The sequence below is a fragment of the Hyperolius riggenbachi genome, chromosome 11 (assembly GCF_040937935.1).
Source record: "Hyperolius riggenbachi isolate aHypRig1 chromosome 11, aHypRig1.pri, whole genome shotgun sequence".
NCBI lineage: Eukaryota > Metazoa > Chordata > Amphibia > Anura > Hyperoliidae > Hyperolius > Hyperolius riggenbachi.
The window spans coordinates 92,142,725-92,170,258 of NC_090656.1; the positions used below are offsets into that span (position 1 = coordinate 92,142,725).

The 27,534-nt window shown below is 43.1% G+C and overlaps 1 protein-coding gene across 1 annotated transcript in view; it reads right to left on the minus strand.

The window, feature by feature from the left end:
* Positions 1 to 27,534, minus strand: part of ELP4 (elongator acetyltransferase complex subunit 4) — a 477,499-nt gene that overhangs the window by 270,230 nt on the left and 179,735 nt on the right. The gene's annotated exons all lie outside the window — the stretch shown is intronic.

Here is a 27,534-nt window from a genome sequence, read left to right on the forward strand (position 1 = left end):
CAAGTGGAGATGGATGATTCTGCCAAGGCTGACCTGTGATGACATCTATATCCAACTGAACTGCATAACCGCTTCTCCTCCACCTCAGATATAGCATACAGAAATGTTCATTGGTTACAGCGAAATTATCCAATTGTTTCTTACTTCAAAACAACAATATAACCATTTTAAGTCAAACTACAGAAAAGGCCTGAAATTCTAGGAAGACACTAATGTAAACAGAGACTCTCATGTCTCTTTTTCAAGATTTGGTGTGATTTGTAAATATTATAATCAAAATTTCTCCTAACATGCAAATCTCCACTGACCCTGGGAAGAAATTTAATTTAGCCAATTAAGACTTCCAAATGCTGGTTAATTTAACAGTTACCAGCTCATTGTTTGGCAGCTGCTGGCTCATTTGTTTCCTACGTCAGCTGAAATTTACGGCACATTTGTGTTTTTTACTGCATCCTTGGTTTTAAAGAAAACCTGAGTAGGAAAAAGTTTGAATTTTACTTACCCAGGACTTCTTCCAGTTCCCCACTATTCATCAAGTCCCTTAAGCTACGTACCCACATCATGAGTTTTCAAACGATTTTTCCCGCTTCCGGCAATTTTTTTGTGCGATGAGTGATTTTTACACAATTTTGAGACATGGGTACATGTGCGTGATTAGGCGAACAACACTTTGGGATGTGCGGCAATCACGGCCGTCACAATGGATCTTTAAGATCTTCGATGACTCCTGCGCAAAGTGCCGCGCTTGAATTCTCATTCAAACCCATCATGTGATGTCGCGTGACATCACATGTTCCAGCAGGTAGGCAGACGGATCGCGGAATGGTTGTTCATTGGGCTGCGTTGCTGACGTTCCCTGATCCACCTAGCAGTGAGTATGGGGCTTAAAGAGAATCTGTACTCTTAAATTCTTACAATAAAAAGCATACCATTCTATTCCTTATGTTCTCCTGTGCCCCTCTATGCTGTTTCTGCCACTCCCTGCTGCAATCCTGGTTTGTAATTAACAGTTTTAGGCAGTGTTTACAAACAACACTGGCTTCTAACCAGAGTATGATAGGCTGAGAACAGCTTACTGTGTGACTCATACAGAGCTTGGAGGGTGTGTGTAAAGCTTCTGCTAATGACAAGCAGTGCTGCACATTCCACACATTCCAGCCTCAGCCCGAAAGACACACAGAGGGAAAGAAGATAAGATTTATTACGGACACAATGCAAGTAGGAAAGGCTGCAGTAAGACAGACCACATTAGAACAGTAATATGAACTTATAGGACAGAAGAAATAAGGCTCAAAATTTTGATACAGAGTCTCTTTAAGGGTCCTTCTGGTCCCCCCCCCCCCCCCATTGTGCTGCTGTCCCCCTCCGAAAGATTGCTGAATGTGCATACGCAGCCCTGGCTGGGAGCGTCCTGCGCATATGCAGTAGCTTGCGACTATGCTAGCTGTCGTGCTTTCAGAGAGGGACAATGACACAATGGTGGATGACCAACACTATGAGCTGATATCTGTGGACGACCGATTGGAGATCCCTGCAGCGTTCTGTTGGAGCACCCACTGGGGATAGCCGGAATACTCATTGGAAAGTTGTATATACTTATTGACAGCCTTACAATGTGGGCTTTTTTTGGCTGGTAAGCCTCTATTTCCTTTATTGGTGGTGGTGATCACAAAGATGAATGAGTGCAGAAGATAGCACATGGTGAATTAAGCTTTTATTACAATGACAATTTTGATCCATGAAACCTGTGCTGATTTCTATTAAATGTTTATTTTAGACATTGTCTACTCTTGACAGTGATTATATAGTTTTCTTCTGCTGGGGCGGATTTTTTTATTTTTAAGTCTAATATATTAATTGGCAAATAGAAGCCAATATATACATTTTTTTGTGTGCTGAAACAAAAACTTCCACATCCATAACTCCCTGCCATCATATAACTAAGTGTGCAATATTCATTTAGCGAATGAAACACATTGCAAAAACAAAAGACCAGCCTTAAGCTTTCTTTAATATTCCCTCTAGCTGCAACAACCAACAAAAAAAACCCTTTGGCATCTTCATTAACAAGCCTCCAAACTCATCTGCTTAGTGAACAGTTGTGTCCACTCCTGGACACTGGGTATTAGTGCAGTGAGCACAGTCCGGTAGCCAAACAATCCATATGTCTGAACAGATGACTCTGTCTCCATACTGTGTTGGGACATGGCCCCTCTATTTGGTTTTCCCTCTCTCACATAAAAGGAGAATCCAATGTTTGGATTACAATGTAGGCCATGTGTGCCAGTGTAACATTTCATGTCAAAAGCAAAATGTGCACTATTACACTTCCGATCACATTCTCAATAAAATGTTTAACACAAACTGCACACACGATACATGTAAGTATATATATATATATATATATATATATATATATATATATATATATATATATATATATATTAGATATAATTAATACGATCCATTATCTAAAAATAAATTAATAAAAAGGTACAAACGATCTTATGTATAATAATTTTGCGAGTGAAGTTGGCGATGTTTGCTACATTATTTTATTGAATAAAACTATAAAACTATATAAGTACAGATAGTCCCCAGTTAACAAACGAGATAGGAACTGTAGGTTCGTTCTACACCTGAATCTGTTCTTAAGTTGGAACAATGTGCCATCTCTGTCCTCTGTGCCCCCCCGTGCCTCCAGTGTCCCTCTCTGTGCTACCTCTGCCCCCTGTACCTGCATATACAAGTTTAAAAGCCATTAGCCATTTTTCTTAGAATTTTTTAAAATCGATTTTCTCAAAAATTTTAAAAGTGTAAATCCATTTCACCGTTTCCCTATTTTAATCGAGTACACATGAGCATAAATAAATACCTGTACAATTGCACAATTACAGACAAAAAAGAATAGCAGGTTAAGAGGTAATTAAGTATATTAAGAACTTATTTATGAAGATAAACGCTAACGTGGAGAAAGATTAACGTTACCTGGAGATTTTATTTGAATTCCACTTTTATTCGAATTTTCCACGTACAGAAACTGAAGATAATATTTCTGGGATTAACATCAGAGGAAAACCATAAAAAAATGTTACGAATGATGCCCGTGATGTTCCATTCACTGCGGGAATCCATGGTTCCACGCCCGTCACAGAAGGTTGGGGTTGATTCACTAAAGGAAATAGCGCGAGTAATCACCTTTTTCTCACGCTATTTCCACTGCGTGCTTTAAAATGTAATGCTGTGCACGCTACGGGCTCTATTAGCCACGTAGCTCGGGTATAAACAGGAGCGCACGCTATGCTGCGGGTAATGCAGCACAGTGAATGCTATTACCTTAAGCCTCCTTGCAGCATATAAGGAGCGCTCGTCTACTCCCGCCCTGAGCCCCTGCTCGGATTGGCCCAATAGGCTGCTTGTGAAGTAAAGGCAGCCTAATATTTGAGTCTTTGAAAGTCAGCATTCAGATTATTTCTGGCCATAAGCTTGACTCCAATAGGCTCGCTGTGACTATCCTAACTGTGGTTAGGTTGCATGCATGGGATGGATTATAGGGCTTCTAGCATCACTAGTTTCAGCCTTCTCCCTGCTATCAATCCAAAATGATGGCATCAGGGGTGGATTTTCTTAATTTAATTTACATCTACAGTACACAGATTTTTTGAGTGGTAGTTCTGTAGCCTCTGAAGAAGTTGGGAAGATTAAACCAGACAGGGGCAGAATTGGCAGCTTTGATGTTTATCTCTGCCATCCTTCCAAAGATTGAACTTCATCAGTAGCTGATACTCCCTTTACCATGAGAAACCTTCACCTTTTCTCAAATGGATCATCAGGGGGGTCTGTATGGCTGATATTGTGGTTTAACTCCTCACACAGCGTGATGTCAAGACCTAGGTCCTGACAGTTTCCTGTCTGTGAATCTTGTTGCATTGTGGGAAATAACACCTGTTTCCAACTGCCATGCAGCCAGTGTCTCCCTCTGTGCATATGTATATATCTATAAAAAACAACCTTTTAGCCTATCGCATTGTTAGGGGTTGTAGTTATACATTATTGCAGTGGGTGCTGTCTGTTTTTTTCATGTCTGACAGTAGTAAAGATGTTTATCTGCCGGGTGATTGTGGATCAAAAGATATTAACAAATTACATGGTGAATATCAATAATATCTTGATCTTTGTTCTATTTTTTAACTTCTCACTTTGCAATGTATTGATTTATTTTTCCCCTTTTTACTAAAGTTAGTAAAAAGCTACTGCTCTTTAAAGCAATTGTGCTGTGGCCACTTTACTACGCCCATTACTGTTACATGCAGCACATCATGTGTTTACTGGGACATTAAAAGAATATTTTTAAGTTACTCCTACTATAAGGAGTTGTTTATGTCAATTTGTACTCGCTTATCTGTGATTTGTGGAGTGGACAACCGTTTTAGAGGATGCCAAGATAATATATATCCTCAACTGTTGTTTGCCCTGTTCTATATAGCAAAGTCTGAAGCTTACCGTAAATAAAAATAAAAAACAGATACTCACCTAAGGAGTGGGAAGGCTCTAGGTCCTATAGAGCCTTCCTGTTCTCCTCGTTCCCCCACAGGCTCCTCCGTTAGAATCTTCTGCAGCAGGAGACTTTGGCAGTCTTCGGAAGTACTCGGGCTCCGGAAGACCGGCGGCAGTGTACTGCGCACGCGTGAGTGCATGAGAGAGGGTTCTCGCCCGTGCCCACTATGGAGTGGCCCTTCTTAGGAAGCCCGAGTACTTCCAAAGACTGTCAAAGCACAACCAATGCGGAAGAGAGCAGTTCACCCACAGCAGTTTGGTCGTGGACTGCTAACAGGGGAGCCTGTGGGGGAATGCGGTGACAGGGAGGAGACTGGAAAGGCTCTATAGGACTTAGAGCCTTCCCTCTCCTTTTTTATTTTCCCTTCAGGCTCCCAATAAGTGTGATAATTTGTGGAGTCTGTCTCTGGTGGTGTTATGGTAGGTTTCTTGTACAGAAGAGCTCCTTGAGAGTGCACTTTTAGCTCTGGACATGCTTTGTTTTATTTACACTTTTACACTTATAGGATAACTGACCTGAGAGGAATATGGAGGCTGCCATTTGTATTCCCCTTTAACCAATGCAAATTGCCTGGCTATCTTGCTGATCCTCTGTCTCTAATACTTTTAGTTACAGACCCTGAACAAGCATGCCGATCACGGTTGACATGGGCGTAACAATAGGGGATGCGGCCCCAGCGCCCGTGGCGGAGCCTGGCCCACCCTGGGGCCCGCTCAGGGCCGTTTTGGGGGGCTGGAGGGGTTGCAACATGAGGGGAAAGCTATGCTGCAGTTCGGCGGGGAGGGGGGACGGTCTCCCCCCCCATCCCTCACCTCGGGCTTTCCCCTCTGCGCTCCCCTCCAGCTTCAATAGCTATATATGTGCAGCTGAGCGGCAGGCAGCGGCAAATACATACCTTCCATGTGTTCCAGCCCTCTAATGACTGACGTGACTTCCTTATAAACAGGAAGTCGCGTCAGTCACTAGAGCGAGAAGCGTCCGGACGCACGGAAGGTATGTATCTGCCGCTGCTCGCCGCTCCGCTGCACATATATAGCTATTGAAACTGGAGGGGAGCGCAGAGGGGAAAGCCCGAGGTGAGGGAGGGGGGGCCCTTCCCCCCTCCCTGCCGAACTGCAGCATAGCTTACCCCTCATGCTGCAACCCCTCCAGCCCCCCATGTTTACATACATGCCATTTTTCATCATAGAGCAGTCCCACCCTCCCTCCTGCTTGTGATCAGGTGGCTGCTCTCTGCACTGGGTGAAAGTGCCGAACAGCCTGGCAGTCCTGGGCATGTTTGTTGGCACATGGGGGGAGCTGTGCTGCAGATTAATATTTCCGCTCTGATTTTGCAAGGAGAGTGCTAGGGAGTACGGATGCTCTTTCGGATTCCACGGAATTACAATTTCCGCATTTACGATTATGATCGGAAATTGCATTTCCGCATTGGAATTCGGAAATTGGTAATAAAAGTGCGGTAGGCGGATTTTCGAGGACATCGCAGAAATTTTCGCCGAATTTAACATTGATTTTCTCACAAACTACAAAGTCTTTTTGAAAGATTTTTTTTCTACTTGTTCCCACTCTTCTGCTTAACATACCCTGAAAATGTGGTGTTTCTAGCACCTACTTTGCTATTAACTGCTAAAGTCAGCGGCCATTGACTGTGATGTAAAATACGGAAAATCTGCATTACCGATATGCGGTATGCCGCCGACTTTAGAGGTTAATAGCAAAGCCCCCATAGGTGCTAGAAACAGCAAATTTTCAGGGTATCAGTAATCGGCAAAGGCGGAAAGCATATTTTCTGCGGAAGCGGAAATTGGCATTTCCGACCATCCCTACTAGGGAGCCAGGGAGGTCTATGATCTCTTGTAGGAGTAATATCAGTAATTAATTAACGGTTTATACATAAATGACTGATCATGTAGCTGTTTTGGTATTATGTGGCATATGTTTGTGATTAATACAGTGCAGACAGCAGAATAGAAATTGTCAATTCAGATCTTGACTTTATTGGTAGATTCATGCTGGCTTTGCTATTAGCCCCTTCCCGACCGCCTTACGCTGTTCGGGGGTGGGAAGGTGGCGCCTCCATGCCCGCCTAATGCCGATAGGCATCAAGTCCTGGAGGTGGGCATTATCAGGGAACCTGCGCGCGCATGTGCAATCGTTGCCTGCAGGGAACAGTGGAAGCTGCCATGATCAGCATTCCAGCCTGCGATCGGAGCAGGCAGGCTGTTACGCTGATTAAACAAGATTAAAAAAATATGTACAGCGCTGCAATCTAGCGCAGAGCTGTACAAAGATCAGCCTTGTCACTTACAGTAACTGTCACTTTGATGAGCTTACAATCTAATCCGTATCATATGCTGATGTGTATGATACGTCATGTAGTGTATGGAGCGCAGTAGGGGGCAGCAGTAGGGGGGAGGGAGGGAACAGAAAAAAATATGAATTTTTATTTAAAAAAAAAAAGATCTTTTTAAATTATTGAAAAAAAAAAAACACAACTAAAAATCTCAGCAGCGATCAGAGACCACCAAAAGAAAGCACAAGAAAAGAAAGGAGGTCAGATTTATTTGGCTGCTAAGTTGTATGGATATGCAATAAACTGTTAAAGCTACAGAGTGCTGAATTGTAAAAAAAAAAAAATCACCTGATCACTAAGAGGGTGTAAGCCTGTGCTCCTCAAGTGGTTAAACATCAGGGAATAACAAAAAAAAACAAAAACACACACACATTGACTTACCTGGGGCTTCCTCCAGCCCCTGGAAGCCTATGTGTCCCTCGCTGCAGCTTCACTCTCATGCGCAGAGGCTGCCGAGGGACCCCAGGAGACCTGCTGAGCGCGGAGATGCGGCCAGGAACACAAAGGCTTCCAGGGGCTGGAGGAAGCACCAGCCATGTGCACCAGCATGTGTGTTTTTGGGCTGGAGGAAGCCCCAGGTAAGTAAATCTGTTTAGCTTTTTTTGTTTTTTTTAATCCCTGACGTTTCCTTTAAAGTGGAATAAAACTCTGAAATAATAATAAATAAAAATGTGTTTTCCTACTTATTATTACCTATACAGTTATATTTGCTTTTGTACAAAAGTAATATTGTCTATCTACAAATTACAAAAGTACAGTTTATCTGCTCTGAAAGCTGCCATTGAATAGCTGTTGTATTTACCTATTAAAATCTAGTGATCACTTCTCAATTGCACACATACTAGAATCCAAGCAAGCTCTGTTTTTGCACTCTGCTAATGTATACTAAATGTATCTGACAAAGGAATGTAAACAAAAGATAATGTTATCACTTCTTTGGATGGAGCCAGAAGCTGCCCACTGAAGCCAGGAGCTTTTCACTGAAGCACAAAGTGCTGTGTTTAACTGTCTGAATGCTGTTCTGTTACAAAAAAAATGTTTGTGATAGATTTTATGCTGTAAATAATCTTTGAGGGCTGGTGCACACCGAGCGGCTTTTTCAGCGTTTCTGCAGCCGCTTGTGGCTGCGGATCCGCTTGGTCAATGTATTTCAATGGGGTGGTGCACACCAGAGCGGGAGGCGTTTTGCAGAAACGAATCCTCCCGGGGTGAGGCATTTTTTGGATTTCGGATGCGTTTCTGCCTCAATGTTAAGTATAGGAAAAACGCAAACCGCTCTGAAAAACGCCTGTTCAGAGCGGTTTTGCCGGCGTTTTTGTTACAGAAGCTGTTCAGTAACAGCTTTACTGTAACAATATATGAAACCTACTACACCAAAACCGCTACACAAAACCGCAAAACGCTAGCTGAAACGCTACAGAAAAATAAGAAAAAGCGTTTCAAAATCTGCTAGCATTTTGCGGATCTGCTAGCGGGTTTTGGTGTGCACTAGGCCTTAGAGCAAAGAGGAAATGCAGAGTTTCACACCACTTTAACTCATTTTAGTTCGTGTTAAGATGGTTCTTCAGGGATGACCAGAGGTTTATAGGAAAAATAAGAAGCCCTGAAAAGCAATCCAACCCTGGCCCCCTGCTTGGAAGAAACCTGGCATTGCCACAAAGATTCGCACACACAAGCAGGAAAACAATGAAAATAAAAGCAGCTGTGGAATGTACCTTGATAAAAGTGACAGGCGTCACAAAAGTGTCTCTATGGGGCCAGAAAGTGACAGCTCTGCGTGTGCCCAGCGTGGCGCACAGTCAATAACAAAAAAAAACCCCGGCCGTCACAGAATGGAGAGGGGTGGTGGAAAGTTTCTTTACGCTGAAGCATACTTGGACGCAAATTCACTTTGGTGATTTCTGCAGCACCCGTCCATTAATATTTCAAGAAATGAATATTTAAACGTTTCAAATGGAATAATGAAAATAACACATTAAATAGAACTTCATTAGCCACCCAAGAGGAAGGTTGCAGCGTGGCTGATTTACCTCCAGTTTTCATTAAGCTGTCAATTCCCAGGATAGGTGCTGCTGAGTAATACCCTTGGCATTGAGTGAGCCATATAAGGTGTGTTTGTTTATCTAGCCGACTACGTGGAAAAAAAGCCATTCAATAACTTCATTAGAGATGGGATACGTTAAAAAAAAAAGAAACAGTATTTAATAAATGAGCAGGATAAAGGACATAATGACAGCCCTAGCAGACCATGAGATTTCCATTGGGGACAGCACTATGTGGACATAGGGATAGCCAAGCTTGCACATAACAATTTAGCAGGAGTACCAAGCCTAACTCCAAACAGGCCCTTTCACACCGGAGCGGAGAAGTATTTTTACCGAACCCCACTGCTGGCCAATGACAGTTTATGGAGACCTTCGCACTGCCACAGTACAACGCGATGCGACGGAAGTGACGTTTTCGCCGCATCGACAAAACTACGTTAACATGTGTACTTGTGTTGCTCTGCGTCGGACCGTAAGTCATGCTACTCTATTGCGACGCGGGAATTTTAAATAAGTTGGCGTCGCAACGCTGTGCGTTTTAACAATACGCTTCTGTGCACTCCCACATAACTGAAGCAGGAAGTGATTTCAAGCGCGCATCACTTCCTGCTTGGCTGGTGGCCAGACAGGGAACACCTCGTACTAACGTTGTGTTCCCTGAAGGTCTGTTTCTGGCGGTGTGATGCGGTGCTGCCACCAGTTTTCAGTGTGAAACCGGCCTAAGGATCCCAGATGGGAGCACACACACCCCAGACAATCAGAGAGTAGACTGTCCAGGGGGCTGTCTCTGTGTCCACTTAGGGTGATGCATAAAGGTGGAAACAAGTCATGCTAAATGCCAATCTTGAATCAACACATCACTGCTCTAAGTAATCTATGCACAAATAAAAAAGGAAGGTGCTCTGGGCTCCACCACTTAGCGAACTTGGCACAATATTAACCTGAGGAAGGCCTTGTTCACATCTAAAATCGCAATCGCTGACACCAGCGTTTTGCGATTTTGTGCGCAAATATTTTTACAGCCTCCCGGGACTTACCTGCATGTTGCGATTTTTTGTAAAGCACTTTTCTAAGCGCTTTTGCAGAGTGATTTGTTTTTTTCACTTCCTGACGTCAGCCAGGAAGTGAACTCTTTGACCCGGAAAAGAATAAGTACAACATATTTATTCTTAAAAGCGCTTGGGAAATCGCTATACAATGCTTTTTCAATCAATTTGCGATTTCTCTATACCTTCCATTGAGGCAAATCGCCCCTAAAAATGGTACATGCAGCGCTTTGGTGAGCGGATCGGAATAGACCCACTCATAGGTGAACACTCTCAAAGGGAATCACTGCATAATCGCTTTTAGGGTGATTTTGAAAATTGCCAGTGCTTAAAAAATCCTGAAAGCGCCCTTAGTGAGAACAAGCCCGAAGTGAGCGTGTGCCTCACGAAATGGGTTGTACTGTATTAACCATGCAAACGAGGTAGTATTGAGAATTTAAGTCTAAACGTCCTTCTTGAGGTAAAACACCTCTCTACTTCAAAGTTGTAACACTCAAATAAGTGTTCTACCATTTTTGGGCGCCTCTAATCCAGCTATCCACCATTGTGTCACTCTCTATGGAGGGATGGGCCTTTCAAGACCTTACTCATTTTTAGAGAGAGCGACCATCCTCAGAGAGACCATTCTACTACCTGAGTGCGGGACTGGGGGTCACCAGATGCACAAAAGGTGGTTGCTATAGGCATCCCATGTTTGTGAGTACCCAGTTTAACTTTTTTAACATAACCCAGTGCTATACATACTATACCATAATGTGATCCTGCCCTTCTTTTGTGTTTTTTTGTTTTTCCAAGGTCAATTCACTCACCTACTACAAATAAAAAAGTGGTAAGGTGTTCAGTCAAGTTAATATTTTGCACATAAGCAGAAAACAGGATAGCACAAAAGACAACACAAACTGGATCCCTTGCTCAATAAGGAAAAATGAATGCAGGAAATTGCATACTTTTTTTCTGTTGCAGCTGAAAGAGCCAGTGGGAAGCTTCAACAAGCAATATGCACACTAATACATAATAAGTATTCCTCTACGGCTACTCTTCAGACCAATGATGCGCCCTCCTCCAGCTTATGTGTTTACCGTTGCTTAGCAACAGCTCAGCACAGGACAGACTAGGAGCGAGAGCGGTTGTCTCTGCTCCTCACAGTAACTTATTGAGCCGCCTCGCGCGCTGCATAACGCGCTCTGCTGCGGGGTGGCATCAGAATAGAAGAATCCATTACTGTTCAGAGCAAGAGGATTCCTCTCTCACATAATGAACTGTGCCAATTACGCGACGCCGGCAGTTTGCACAGGGGACGCGTCAGTAAGGTACATAGAAAGAAAGACACTTCACAGCAAAATCATATGCTGTGTTCGTTTTTACTGTTGTTGGCATGTTGATTCATACTGCTGCCAGAAATAGAACAACTTTGATAGAATTCCTTTAAGCATATGGCATCCAAAATGGCCACCACCAGAACCAGAAGTCACTGGATTTTACAAACGTAAAATCTGAATTAAACCGTGGACAGCGCAATACATCTGTTAAGTAAGTAGAGCAAGTAATTATCTACTTGCTTATGTGTTTTTTTATGTATGCATTGTATGGCTAACAGTTGTTCTTTAAAAAACCAGGCCTTTGTGCTACATTGCCTTAAGCTACACACACATCCATCCCTATCACCCGCCAGGGATTGGGACTTGATCCTTCAGGCTATAGTTCAGGGCCCAATTCTGTACAGATGCATTACTAGCCTGCAAGCTAGCAGACAACGAACGGTGCACGACCAATTCCCTTCCCTAAAAATGCGCTCGGGGGCGATCATTGAAGGGACACTATCAATTAAAATTACTTTTTTTAATACTCTATATTAGGGTACACATTACCACTAGTGCTGGGGCACTTTATTCACCCAGTTCGCTCTACCTCTCTCCCTGCTTAAAAATCATCCTTCATTCCTCACACAGCTCACAAATATACTTCACTGTGTCACAGCATACAGGAGACATGAGGAGGAGGCTGATCTGAGGAGGTAACATGTAACTAGATATGCTGTAATATTGCTGTAATGCAACTAGCAGGGAGATGTGTATACACTATTCCAGGGCTGGTTCTAGACTTTTTGCTGCCTGAGGCAAAAAGGCAGCAAGCGATCGCACAGTACCCGGCAATTTACTCTGCTTCATTTAATGTTCTCACATTACATACTGCAGCTCTACACAACAATAGCACACTGGCTGGCTGTGAGTCTGTGACAAACAAACTGCTCACCCTCAGCCACTCCATTCCTCCTCAAGAAGGTACACACAGTACATAAATGCTGCCCCTGAAATCTCTGCACCTGATGCAAATGTTTCACCTTGCTTGCTTCACCTGCACTATTCCTGACTGGCTTGTTTGTGACTTTTCACTCCAGGCTGCATCTGCTTTGTAGGCTGCTATGTGGTGCAGTGCTGAGCGAGATGCTGTTTAAAAATGCATTATTAGGATCTTTATCAGTCAGAGAAGCAAAGATAATAAACACACATTGCTGGAATCTTTAACCCCTTACCACCATCTGAATAAGATTCTTTCAGCAAGGTAATTATTAAACTATACACTGAGGAGTTGATAGCAAAGAAAGTTTAAACTTTTGTGAGGGAGGAAAAAACAACTCATCCAGAGATGATAAACTGATTGAGTGCCTGTGCAAAATGTGTTAACTGGACATGTACAGAGTAACTGCTCAGACTATCAGACTGAGTGAAAGTGAAATTTTGAGAGTGCCATTTATCAAACCATGCATAGCTTCTAACCTAAGGTTTACTTTGAACATACATGAAAAAAGAAGAAGTTTTGACTCACCTAAAAGCTGCCTAGCTGCACAGTCACCCACTCGTCAGATTTACTCTCCATAATGCCAGTAACCCAGCCGGGTCAGCTTCTTCTGCGCATTTAAGGTAACCTCATGTATCCTCTAAGGTTTTGGCTTAGGAGTAAGGCTAAGCTGACAAGCTAGGGTAAAGGCGAAAGTTTTGGAGCTACTTTGGGGTGAAGAATTAGAGCAGGATGGGGCACCACACAAAAGACAGTTTCAATCTAACAAATGTAAATTTGAACTTTGTTGCAATTTGACCCTTACAAATTATATTATTTATTTAGTTTACTTGCCTAGCACTGACAAGTTATGCAGTGCTTAAAGGAGTACACAGAACCACATCCAACCAACACATTTAAACCAATGCTGGCTAAGCAAATAGCCCCTTTTGTCTTGAAGTTCTTGCTTCAATGGTTAAATTCCCACGAAGGACACCATTTGCATGAAGTTGTTATGCAGAATTTCCTCCAAGAGGGTAAAAATAATTCACTTCTTTCACAAATCGAATGTGATATGAGCATTAAATTGCTAGCCTTACAGGGATGTGATATGAAATAGACATGAACAATTAAAGGGACCTCATGTCAATCGCACATGAAGCCACTGGATACACACAACATCTCCCAAAAAATAGAGGTTTGCTGGTTGCATCCCCAAAGCCATTGTGCAAGCCCTGAAGCCACAGTAAAGCCATTCTTATTTGCATTTTGCTGTGTGCTTTTGATGTAATTCCTTCAGTGCTTCTTACATGCTAGTTATTAGCCAAGCTTAGAAATATTGAAATACTCTGAATATGTCACATCACTTAAAACAGTGTTCTCTATAGAGCACAACAGAAAAAGTGTAACATTTTAGCAATGTATTAATAATAAACAAATGAGTGCCACACCTTTAATCGTGTCCCTGCCGCACCCTCAAGCCTTGTGCACACATAGGAGAACAGTTTGCTGTGGAGAGGAAGGAGGGCTGACAGCAAGGTGCATGATGGAGAGGCATAGAGCTCGCTGGGTAAGTAGAAAACAATGCACTTGGCCAGCTCTCGGTCAAGACGATCCGCCGGGTAGTACTCTCACCAATGCATCAAGGGGGATTAGGGCCGTTGTACACATGCCTCAGCTGAGAACCACCCAGGGATTCCTGGAACTCCACGGTTCCTTGAGGACTTTACAGTGGTTTCCTGGCATTTTTTTATTTTGAAGGGAGCTGCCTCAGCTTCTCAATGTCCTCTTCACTAATTTTCTGCGCATCCCAAATTCTAGCTTCCCTACTTGTTCATCACTGGCGCAATGGCCATGTGACTGTTATGACAGATAATACTGGTGATGAACAAACATGTGGGATGTCAGAACTAAAGGATGTGTGTACAGCAGATAATGAGGAAAGAGAGAAAGCAAGCAAACACTAACACGAAAGGACATGTGGGTGCCCTGAAAAGGAGAAACACGGAATGGGGACTATTACAATAATAAAAAGTGTCTAGCCCAACTTTTAGTGCCCTTTCACATCGGAGCGGTGCGTCAAATTGACGCACTGCTACCGCAGCCTAATGCAACTCTATGGGGAAGTTCATATTTCCCGCGTTGCGGTACGCCGCGCTGGAAGTCCCTAATCTAACGCTGGCGCAGAACTATGCTACCATGCAAGATCCGTGGTGACCGGCAGCAATCTGCATCGGCCCAGAAGTCATGTTAGTCTATGGCGACACAGGGTTTTTTTAACCTCCTGAGCGTTACGTCGCTCAGGAGGTTTTGTAGCCTCAGAGTCCCCCAGGTGAAACATATTAGATTAATTGTAATCAGAACATATTAGCTAGCACTAGGCTAGCTAGTATAGGTGGCCGGCACCCCCCAATCGCCCCTGATCCCCCCAATCCAGCCATTTATACATTACCCAGCCTGGATCCAGCGATCGCCGCAGCCTTCCCGGACAGCTCCGCTCTTCTCTATGGGGATTGGGGAGGATCATACATCACGTCATGTGCAGTCCCCATCCTAGCTAATACAAGCTAGCCTAGTTCTAGCTAATATGTTCTGATTACAATTAATTTAATAGGTTTCACCAAGGGGACTCCTGAGCTTGTTAAAACCTCTAGAGCGGCATGCCCGACACAGTGTCGGGCCTACTGCTCAGGGGGCTAAAAAGTTGTCGTTCCAACGTGCGGAAGCATATTTTTACAATATGCTTCCATGCACTTCCGCATACCCTAAAGCAGGAAGTGACAGCAAGCATGCGTCACTTCCTGCTTGGCTGGTGGCCAGACGGAGCACCGCATATCAACCTGGTGTTTCCTGAATGCCTGTTTCTGGCGGTGTGATGTGACGCACCACATCGCTGCTGCCAGTTTGCAGTGTGAAATTGGCCTCAACCAACAATACTACTATGAAGCAAATTCCCTCTAGGAGTACAGTTTATACAATTGTAAAGCTAATAGACTATTAAGGGGCCCATACACTGGTCAATTTTAGCCATCGATCGACGGTCGGTTCGACCGTTTTGATCGAATCGGCTAGAATTAGATGCAGCACAAAGCATGATCGATCGAATTCCAACCGATTTAGTTGTTCGGTCCGGACGGAAAATCTGGGTCTATCGGCTGCTGGCAGCCGATCGATGGGTTGGTTGCAATCGAATGGTGCAACACTGCATTTCGATCAAATTTCAATAGATTTCATTCTGAAATCTATTGAAATTCGATTCCTACCATGTGGCACACATCAGATACATTCCTGTCAGATTCAACCTGATAGGCATCTGACAGAAATCTATCTGATGGTCGAATCTGCTGCAAAACTGTAAGTGTATGGCCACCTTTAAACACATATTTGCATACAACTGTACCACAGCCCTGAAGGAGGGACAAAGGAGTTCTGATTATGCTGACACTTTTATTGTACAGCACTTTACAGACAACATAAGGCAATACAGTAGAATTCTGTTAAGGGGCCCATACACCTAACGATTTCCCACCGATTTACAGCAGATTCGATCACTGTGATCGAATCGGCTGTGAAATTGTTGCGCAAACGCTGACAGAACGATCGATTTCCATCCAAAATCAATCGTTCCCATCGGATCACGTCAATCCGTCTGTGCGGAAGATTTTGGTCGATCGCTGGTGGGTCGGGAGTGCATCTATAGCGGCGTTCGAATACTCGACGACCGACGCTAGCAGCAATACATTACCTGCTCCGGCCGGCGCGAGTCCCCCTCTGTCCCCGCGGCTTCTTCTCCGCGCAGGGTTCTGGACTGGCTGCAGCTTCATTGAAGTGCCCTCTACTGTTTAAGCTTCCCCGGACAGGCAGTTCAATGAAGCTGCAGCCGGTCCGGAACCCAGCGCGGAGAAGCCCCGGGGACAGAGGGGGACTCGCGCCAGCCAGAGCAGGTAATGTATGCGGGGGGGGGGCAGCTTCACAGATTGTGATCGGTTTCAGGCTGAAATCGATTCACAATCTGTTTGCAGTAAAGGTAGCCATATGATCCCTCTCTGATCAGATTCGATCAGATGGGGATCTATCTGTTGGTCGAATCTGATGGCAAATCGACCAGTGCATGGCTACCTTTATAGTAAACTCCAGGGGACCAGGAAAAGCTGTTTATTATATCACAAGTTTACTATATCAGAATTGGTCATACATTGAATATTTATACAGATGCATTTGCTGGGACCTGAGGACTGAGTTTACTATACTCAGAGGTTTACTATATCAGAGTTTACCATAACGAGATTCTACTGTACATACCACTGATGGTCACTCTAGTTCATAATCCCATGTCACTACAATATTCTACAGGCATTTTTTTTTGGGGGGGGGTAGGTGAGGAGTGCCAATAAACCTACCTGTATGTTACTTTGGGATATGGGATAAAACACACAAACACAGGGAAACTGTAGAAACTCCATGCACACAGTAGCCTGGCTGAGATTCAAGCCTAGGTCTCTAAACCAACAAATCCCATATATTCGGAGGATCAGAAATACATGCCTGCTTGTTCTTATTAAGTGCAACAAAATGTAATTGTGCAAACTGCACAAATAAAATGTAATTGTGCATTGCAGATATATATATATATATATATATATACACACACACACACACACACACACACACATCTCACATTGAGGCTGCGGTATTTGAGTAACCTATAAATATTTCACTACGCAGCCAGTAATAGCAGCTGTGTACGTTTTCACTTTGTCGACCCATCCTGAAAGTAGGTTGTTGAAACCCCCAGGCTACCAGCGAGGTTGCAGAGGCACGGCGCAGCCACGTGACGGTCCAGGCAGGAAGGGGTTAAACAACGTGCGCATCTGCTGTTGCTGCAGTATATGGAGGGCTGTCTAGTGCTTGAGCCTGGGACCACATGCCCGGCTGTCCTCCCATCCTGCTATCTCTCCCCCCCCCCAATTATCTGTTCACATCCAGGCCTGTGCACATGCTGCTCTCAGGGGCTCTTTAACAGGCTTCTAGGAAAAGCAGGGCGAGCACACAGCGGGGCTCTGGGAACGCAGTAATGCAGGGTGTAGGGAGGGAATCGCCTCTCTGGCTGCCTAATGGCAGTTTACTCACTAGCTTACTGCCGCACTGACCTTGTTAAAAATGTAACCACTTGCTAATTTTCTTCTCCAGACGACTTTGCCAGAAAAAAACATCCACTAAGTGCTATTTTTACGTAAAACAGCCATGTAGTGTAACATACTCCCAATACAAGTCTAGTGACATCACAAAAACTGTTCATAGTATCCATAGTATGCCTCTGACAGACACCCATTTATAAAGCTGAGTATTTATAATGTGGCCGCTCCTCCCTTGCAGAATGCTACAGGAGTACAACACTGAAATAGGTGAGAAAAAGCCCATAGTGTATAATATAATGGAGGCAATCTCTGCTTTGGAGAGCTATACTGTCAGCTACCACGACATGGAAGAAACTAACGGCACATAGTTTGTAAGGGTGTTGGTTATTGAGGGCACACAATAAAATAAATCTGTCAGGAGCAAACTGCCGATAATTGTTTTCCCCTCCCTTAAAGTAATCCTGACCCGAAGCTGGGGATCAAAATCTAAAGGTGGCCACTAACAGTCCAATTTTGGCAAAAAATCGAGTGATCAGAAATTCTGATCGGAAGTGAAATCGTTCACTACACCATCAACAAACCAATCTTTGCTTCCTATCTGTCACAAACAACAAGAAAATCCAAATTTTAGTTTGACAAAAATCCAATCGGACGAATATTTTTTTTATAATCGTTCGTAATCGATTGTGCCAATCAACTGAGATTATTTACAACCAATACGATCAGAATTTCTGATCGCTCTAACAATTTTTCACTACAAATTGGATCGTTACTGGCCACTTTAATACCTCAGGATTCTATTAAGGCTTCTCTCACTACTCCGCTTTCTCCCGTTACTGAGCGCAGCCCCCCTCTAGATCAGAGCCGCACATCTCTTCTTCCTGAATTGTGGTTGTGCAGTAGCCGGGCGAGCCCGCCCACGCAAGTGCAGTATCACGGAGCCTGGGGCTCCAGCTTACTGCGCATGTAAGCTCAGTTGGCTATTGCGCAGCCACGCTGCAGGAGGAAGAGCTGCAAGGCTCAGACTAGGGACAATGCCTTGTCTCTAATCTTCAGGGGCGCTCAGCGACAGGCTCTGATTTTGATCCCGAGGTTCAGCCCAAGCACTTTAAGCAAGGGGAAAACAATTATCAGCAGTTTGCTCTTGACAGATTTCTTTTATTGTGCGCCCGCAATAACGAACACCCGGACCAACTATGTGATGTTAGTTTCCTCCATGTCATGGTAACTAACAGTATAGCTCTCAAAAGTAGAGGTTGCCTCCATTAAATTATAGTCTATTAGCCTTTTCTCACCTATTTCAGTGTTGTACTCCTGCAGCACTCTGCAAAGGAGAAGTGCTTCGGCTTGGGTACTCTTTAAAATATGATTTAAAAGACTACTGAAAATAAGACACAAACTGCCTTTTTCACCTTTCAGTTGTGTTAAATCTAACAAGCTGTTTCTTTCAGAGATCCCCTGGAGTTGTACTTAAAGTGACACTAAAGCAAATATAAACTTATGATATATTCAATTGGTTTGTGTAGTAAAGCTTAGAAATAGAACATTAGTCTCAAAGGGAATAGTCTCATATTGTTTCTCAGAACAGGAAGAGTTAAGAAACTTCAGTTGCCATCTATGCAAAAGAGCTTCTCTGAGTTCTTGGGTCAAGACAGTCCTGTTTTCTGAAGCACTTAAGCATCAAAGAAACAGTGAGAGACAGCTTCGGATAAGGTTTTACTGCAGGGAAGTTCAAAGGGTCAATAGCTCTGCTTTGTTTTATAGTTTAAAATAGAGTGTGGTTTGTAAACGGCAAAGAAGACAGAATGATGCAATGTTCTAAAGAAAAATTTATATAACTGAAAATAAAAATATGAGACTATTTACTTTGTTACTAATGCTCTATTAATTATCCGTACTACACATACAATTTATTACATCAGAAGTTGTTTTTTTTCACATTAGTGTCACTTTATGCATTCTTATGATAACTGCAAAATTATGCTCTGATTAATAATAGTGAAGGTTAATAAGATGCAAATAATTCTGAGCTGATGCAGAATTATGCAAATTATGTATGCAAATTTATGTAACTTGAAGGTAGACCAATCGAATTCTACCTCAGAGGGATTTGAGGTAGAATGCAGGTAGTCCAGCGCTGGCTCCCCTGAAGCGTCCCGCAATCCTGGCTCGACAACCCTGCGGCCTGACAAGGCTTCATATATTTACCTTCCCTGGCTCCAGTGGGGGCGTTTTGTAGCTCTCAGGACGGAGATAGGTGGAAATAGCCGATCTTGTCGGGTCCACTCTACTACACAGGCACAGGAGACTATACTGCGTCTGTGCTGTAGCCGGGAAGGTAAATATTTACATCTACGCTATTCGGAGGGGCACAGCGAGACCGCCGTGGGACACAAGAGGACAGAGGAAGCCTCGATCGGATACGGAGGCTTCCCCCACCCGAAGTGAGTACCCGCCAGGGGAACTTTTTTTAGTTACAGGTTTTCTTTACAGGAAGTCTGAAGTGATTTTTAAAACAAAAACAGATACTCATTTAAGGAGAGGGAAGGCTCTGGGTCCTATAGAGCCTGCCCTTTCTCCTACCGGTCCCCACGCAGGCTCCCCCATAACCTATCGGTCATAGACTGCTTTCTTCTGTTTCCGCATGGCTTCGGCAGTCTTCAGAATCACTCGGGCTCCCGAAGCCTGGCTGCTCCTTACTGCACACACCCTCTCTGGTGCACTTGGGCATGCGCTACACAGAGCCGCTGGTCTTTGGGAGCCCGAGTGCTTCTGAAGACTGCCGTAGTCTCCCACGGTGGGAGATTCAAATGGAGGAGCCTGCGGAGGAAACGAGGATACCGTGAGGAGAATGGGAAGGCTCCATAGGACCCAGAGTCTTTCCTCTCCTTAAGCGAGTATCTGTTTTTCATTTTTAAAATTTCTTCAGACTTGCTTTAAAGCGGAATTGTCAGCCACAAAATCTAATTCCTTTTCCCCACTGCTCTGTGTTTATTATGTAGCATATATGCAGTCTGCAATGCAAGAATTTCCAATATACGGTAATCACAAATGTTTCTCTTATTGTAAAGGAATCTTATCTCTGTCAGCCTGGCTCCTTTCTGGTATATTGCCGGGGAGAGGGAAGCTTGTTCTCTCCCCTCCCACATTCCTGCTCCTCACTGACTGGCTGTGGGCAGTTCAATGTGACACAAGGCTGAGAAAGCAAATACACCTCACCCCTCTGCAGAAGCCGCTAAGATACAATCTATGCTGTGCTGACGTGTTTACAAAGCAAGCTAGATATGACAATGCAGTTTCTAGGAGAAAAAAAGCGTAAGGGAGGAAATGACATCAGGATTGTGTTTATTCTGAGGCAGTAAAGATGGAAAATGCCTGGAACAGTTTTCTCTTTACCATCTAAAATTCACTGTAATAAAAATATGGACAGTACAATACAATCTGTTATGCAAGTAGAACAAGTATTTATCTACTTATATATGCATTTTTTTCCTGGGATAGTATGGCTCTCCCTGCTGCTTTAAATGGAGGTAAATAAATGAGGCAAATATTTTGAAATATTGATCAGAACCTCATTTAAAAGCAAAAAGAGATAGATACTTACCATAGTAGATGGAAGCACCTGGATGATCCAGAACTTTCTCACGTCTTCATTGACCCCACCGCTGCTGTCTGGAACCGTCTTTCTTTACACGGACAGGAGCATGAACATATTGCGCAAGTGTAAGTACGGCCCACGCCAGTGCAGTAGCACAAAGTCGCTTGTGTGCTGCATTGTCCTCCTGCTCCTGAGTAGACGTGGACCACACTCGCGTATTGTCATGGATGGGAACCTGGCCACAAGAACATATATGATAAACTTTTGTCGGGTATGTTCAGAGGCGCACATTCAAAAATGCCATGGGAAAGTTTGGGCGCAGGGTGAAGCCGATAAACAGGCTAAATGCTATACCCTCATCAAGCTGTAGCAACTGGGGGGGGGGGGGGGGGGGGGATAATACAGGCTTTAGCTACTGCAAGCAGATGAATTATCTCAACTTTTTTCTAATCTGAGTTTCTGCTATTGCCGGCTGCTAAATTGATAAATTAGTCATTGAGAACTGATATAGCCATAATTCGTATTACAGTCTACGGTAGCACCCAAATCATCAGCGCAGCATCACAATTAGCTGTCTTGGTTCAGAAGAGTCCTGTGCAGAAATTTATTTTTAATTTTTATATTGCAGGTGCCCTTTAAGTAAGTTCTTCAAAGCACATTTCGGTATAAGTTTAATCATAACAGAATTGCTTCTGCAGCTGTCATAAATAGCCTGCCTCTGTACTTATCTTCTGATAGTGGTAGCCCCCTTTGCTGTATTGTTGCGTTAAGTATAACCCCCCCCCCCCTCCCCCCCCAAGAACATTACACAAACATTGCAACGAGATAAAAACAAGGAACACCAAGAGCCCCAATAGTGTAATATGTACTGGTTAATGGTTACTAGATAGAGTAAATATTAATACTCACAAACCAGGGTTACCATTAGGGTACCACTGTAAAGGCAGGTGGGGAGATTTTCCTGACCCTACTCAGGAATAAGAAGTCGCTCTCTGTAAATGAGAGAAAGGGGGTTCAACCCTCCACCCCTGTCTAACAGAGGTGCCTGGCTCTTCTACTGACCACATATGGTATTGCTCCATTGTTATTGCCTGATGAAGCGGGATCAAACCTGCGAAATGCGTTGCATATTTGGAGTTCATAAATAAAATATATTGACTGTCTTTACTACAGTCGTTGTGTGTCTACTTGGAGGAGGTAAGTCCACCACTACCTCCTCTATTTACCAAGAATTTGGTTTTTAAGCTCATTTAGCTTCCTTTTATCCTTTTGGCGCCTCTGTTCTCCTGCATATTACACAAACATTGCTAATGTAATTAATTAGTGTTTACATATCTACAATGTAATTACAAGTTTTCTTATGGAGCCTGGAGGATTAAAAATGAAAAGAAATTGGAACAAAATTAAAAATGACACAAGAAAATGTGATACTTGTTTTCAGCAGCAACAGCGTCTATGATGGGAGAGCTTTGTTCCACAAAGGCTTTGTTTTGCTACAGTGTAATAAGAGCCTTGATATCAGAAGACATGATTAGTTAATGCTCAATGATAATTCCTGGAGAAGCATGTGGCTGATCTGATCAGGTCAGGTGATTCATCTTTAAAGGTGGTTACACATCATGCAATGATAGGCGGATGTAACCAAGAGACAAATCTCTCTCTGATCAAATCTGATCGAAGAGATCTGTCAGCTGCCCATACACCGCAGGCCGATTTCAGCATGAGTCCTCCACATCTGCCGCATGCAATGTCTGACTGGTGTTCCCTAATGTGTAAATGTTCATGTATGTGGGCGTTTATACATAACCTGTGCTGTGTCGCGGTGCCCGTCCATCTTCATTAGCCCTGTATATGCTGCTGTGCCGGCAGCATGCTTTGGGGCTAATGGAAGAGAGGTCGATTCGGAAGACGGATGGGCACCTTGACACAGGACAGGTAATATATAAACGCATACATACATGCACATTTACACACTGCAGGAAAAGCACCGGGGGTTTTGTCGCGTTCGTTGTTCGCCCTGATCTCGCTCGCCGTTACCACCGCATACCCGATCAAGCTAGTCAGCCTCACACCTTGTAGCATGTCTGAAGGATTCACGCGACCAATTTCCGCCCAAAATAGGTCGCATTGTCACTTGGGCGTGCACTTGGCAGCACCAATTTTAATCCGATGCAATTAGAATAATCAAATCGGATAGTCGTTCGGCCGCCAAGTTGGCTGATGTATGGCCACCTTAAGTCTCTCATTGGTTAGTTCTGATTATGTGGCGTCCCATTTCTGCTACCTGTTTAAAGGTGCCCACACATCTATCGATTTTCACGGTTTCCCCAAAATGTCAGATCAATCGACTTTCGGTCAACTGAAAATCTTTGAAAGTATCGATTAGACACTGTGTGTAGATCGATTGAGCGTGGGGAAGAAGTGGTGAAAGGTCAAACAGTGCAACACTGTAGTTCAATTGATTTTCAATAGATAACCTGCTGGAATCTATTAAAAATTGATGTGCAGTGTGTGGTGGGCAGGGCTGTGAAGTCGGAGCAATTTTTGGATACCTGGAGTGGGAGTCGGTGGTTTCATAAACTGAGGAGTCGGCGTTAGATGATTTTGGTACCGACTCCACAGCCCTGGTGACAGGAATCAATTCCTTTTAGAGAGGAATCCATCATTTTGCCACATCTGAGTGTATGGCCAGCTTTAGCCTACATGGGAAGCAGAAGTGACACATGTTTGCAAACAGCCAATCAGAAACTTGCAACAAAAAAACCTGATCAAATCGACCAAAAGTTTCTTCAAGAGTTCTCTTTATCATAAAATGCATTGTTCTTTATAAAAAATAATTTTTGTAGAGCAAATGAACCATATTTAATTACATAACAGGCATTGGGCTGGATTCACAAAAGAGTGCTAATCGTTAGTACGGCAGTTTTGGCGCAAATTTTCTCGTTTGCACGTGATCGTGAATTTTCACACGCAATTAACCGGTTTAGCGTGCAAACGCGAATTTTCGCACGACAGTTATCTTTTTCGTGCGTAAACGCGATTTTTCACGTGAAAACAATAACGATTTCACGCAAAAATTTGCATGAAAACGGCCGTGCTAACAGTTAACACTCTTTTGTGAATCAAGCCCATTGAGTTTCCAAACTTGATTACTGCCTCAATATATATTGTCTTTCTGCAGAAAAACACACACTGTACTTGTAATTATATATACATACACACACTTTTCCTTTGAGTAATTTATTTTTCTATGTCAGGTTTAAACGTGTGAATAAAATAAAACAAACGTAAATCTGTGCATTATTAAAATGATCAGACGGGCAGGAATAGTACTGAATACATTGTTTTTGCACAGGTTTTATGTTGAAAATAGCCTAAGAGCAGGAACGGAACTATGATTGGTGCACTGCAGACTGGAGACACGGCTAAATGTTAGCACACACTCCGCCACAATTGACAGCCCCTTACAAGAAAAGCGCTCTTTGCGAGACAGAAGGGTTATCTAGGTCAGGACTAAAACGCTCTCGTATAGGAGAGGAGGTAAAGAAAAAGCACTTTCAGCCTCTCTTGTTATAATATAAGGCTCAAATCCCAGACAAAAAAGCAGATTCTCATTCCATCAAATACAATACAGCATCTCAGAATGTCAAACACATGATAGTGTAGAGAGATGAGTATGGGGACACGAGGTGCAGAAAGAATACAGTATTGTTAGAGATCAGTCAATAATAAGCGGTCATAAAACAAAGCAAGACCCCTCTCCCCATAAACCAAAGCAAGACCCCCCCCCCCCCCCCAAAAAAAAGACAATACTCTAGAAAATCAATTAACATCATTGCTTGGCTGTAAACCCATGTCTAGGCAAAAACAAACCATAAAATATAAAATGCAGTTCTGTTAAGAATAAGTATCTTTTAGGGCTCATAAAGTACAAGATAATAATGTAATACAGTAGATCGGAGGTGCCCAGTTGTGTACGTATATAATAGTAATACTAGGTAAAAGGATCAGGTCCTACTTTCAATGAAGAGGGCATGCTATGAAGTGTCAAAGGAACTTTATCACAAGCACCTAACAATGCGTTTCAACACTCACAGCGGCTTCCTCAGGTCGACAACAGTGCAATCGGGAGTAGCGTCAGGCCTATACGATAATAATATGTTCCTGCTTGGTGAGATTAAATTTGTCCCAAATACCGGCCAGTCAGGTTCTGACCAATCAAAAATTGAAAAGCTCAATAAGACACATACAAATTTTCAAGTATGGCGATGAGGCAGGTAGACTTTTCGATAACATAGTAATGCCAAATATGGTAAGCAGCAGACTAAACCAATATCCTTGTACAATGAAACAGGCGTATTAGAACACAGTCCCAAGTCCATTAACAATATATTCACTAAATTCTACACTGTTGGTTGTACTCCACGTCAGCCACCAAGACGCAGGATCTTGAAAGTCTCTTGGCACATCTCCCACTTGCACAAGTCTCAGGGGAGCAGGCAGCTATGCTGAACCTTAAAGAGAACCTGTACTGAGTAAAAATATTTAAAATAAACACACGAGGTAACTTCAAATGAACATTACATAGTTACCTTGCCATCAGTTCCTCTCAGAAGCTCACCATTTTCTTCTGACAATAATCCCTTCCAGTTCTGACAATATTTTGTCAGATCTGAAATATATCAGTTGCTGTCAGTAAAATATCAGTTGCTGTCAGTTATAGCTGAGAGAAAAACTGATGTACCAGGTAATGTCTATGTTTCCCTATGGCTCAAGTGGGCGATGTTACAGTTTAACTGTGTGCTGACCAGAAAGCTGTTATGGGTATTGGCCATTTTCAAAATGGAGGACGGAAAATTCCCTTGATCACAGTGAGCAAACAGGACGTGGCACAGAAGAAAGGCACTGAGGAGTAGACTACATGGAAGGTAAGTATGACTTGTGTATGCTTATTTTGACTTTTAATTTTCAGTACAGGTTTTCTTTAAGATAACTAAGCTGTCCTGCAAATAATAAAATCCCTATGAAATATGAAATCTCCGGGACCTCATGGTCTCCAGTCAGAATTCTGTAACATACTATAACAGGAAATAACAGACCCGCTTGTGCGGGTATATAATACAATACTGAGAACAATCACCTACTCCGCCAATAAAATATGTTTTAATTATGAAAATAACTGAATAGCTGACAATTTGGGACACACAGCTTTGAGTGTCCTTAGGGGCTTGCAGCAATAGGTAGTGACCCCTTGGCAGGAATGAAGGTCCCCCATTGGTACTCTAAACTCAGGTTTCAATGCATTTACCGTCAATTGCTCAAGCACTGCGGTCCAAAATGCCGCATGTAGCTTCTAGCGTTGGCAGCGTTCAAGGTGCCATAGGGGCTCAAAACGTGGTGACGAACTGATGGGAAATGATGCCAAATGCTTTTCTGCATTTGAGCATGGCGAAATGAGCTGCTGGCAGCCGGCCGTGAGAGCTGGCCCTACGTTTAGCTAAATTTTATACCAAAGTCAAAATCACACATGGGGCATATAAGCCTAGCCTTGGGGTCCATGTTCAGAGATAAAAAAAAAACCCTGACTGTCTGCAGCTTAGTTGGCAATTAGGCAGCCAATCAGAGGCTTTGTAAGCCTCTGAAGATCCATAGCAGGCACAGAACATGCCAATATGTCATCAGCAGATAGGCTGGCTACACAGGGAGGATTGTTGTGATCATTCTGACACAACACAACACATCCACCCAATTTCCATCTCTTTAAGGTCCATGCCCACCAGAAGATTTTTCAGCTGATTTTATGATATGAATGATCGCTTAACGAAAATGTGTTAAACAATGTTGACAGATGTCCAATTACACGTGACAAACTTTAGTTTTGCACGACTCTCATAGCGGATCATATTTTGGACCATCCTTAAAATGACTGTTAAAGTCTATGGGATTTCTGATATCATCCCACAGAAAGCCAATGGGATGATTTCTGAAGCTGCAATCCCCATCTTGTTATCATGGTAGGAGGATGAGTGGAAATGTATGTGGAAATTAAGTATACTAGGTAAAGGGGTAGAACAGTTGGCCTTTGACCTTAATCTTCTGATTCAGGTAGGGGTTACTATTAACTTTTTGGTGACTTAAAGGGACATGATTACATAGACACGTGTATGCACAGAGCCAGGTATACAAATACCTAGGCAATGTTCCTTTTTTATTCTTTTTCTGCCCTAAAGAGTTAACATTCAGCTATGCAAGTAACAGTTTTCTCTCTCTCCAGTCGGGACCAAGTTGGACTATAGAGTAACCCTCGCTGATAAGGAATTAAAGCCATAAAACTCATTCCTAAAAGAGAACAGTTTTTGAGTGCAGGGAATAGATAAACAAGGTCAGTTGTTTGTATATTTAAGCTCTCTGGGACACAGAAAGACTGTGAGAAGCAGAGAAAAACAATAAATGTTTTTTTTTTAAGTTTTTAAACATTACATGAAACTTTGGGATATCTAAAAAAGTTATATTTAGGAG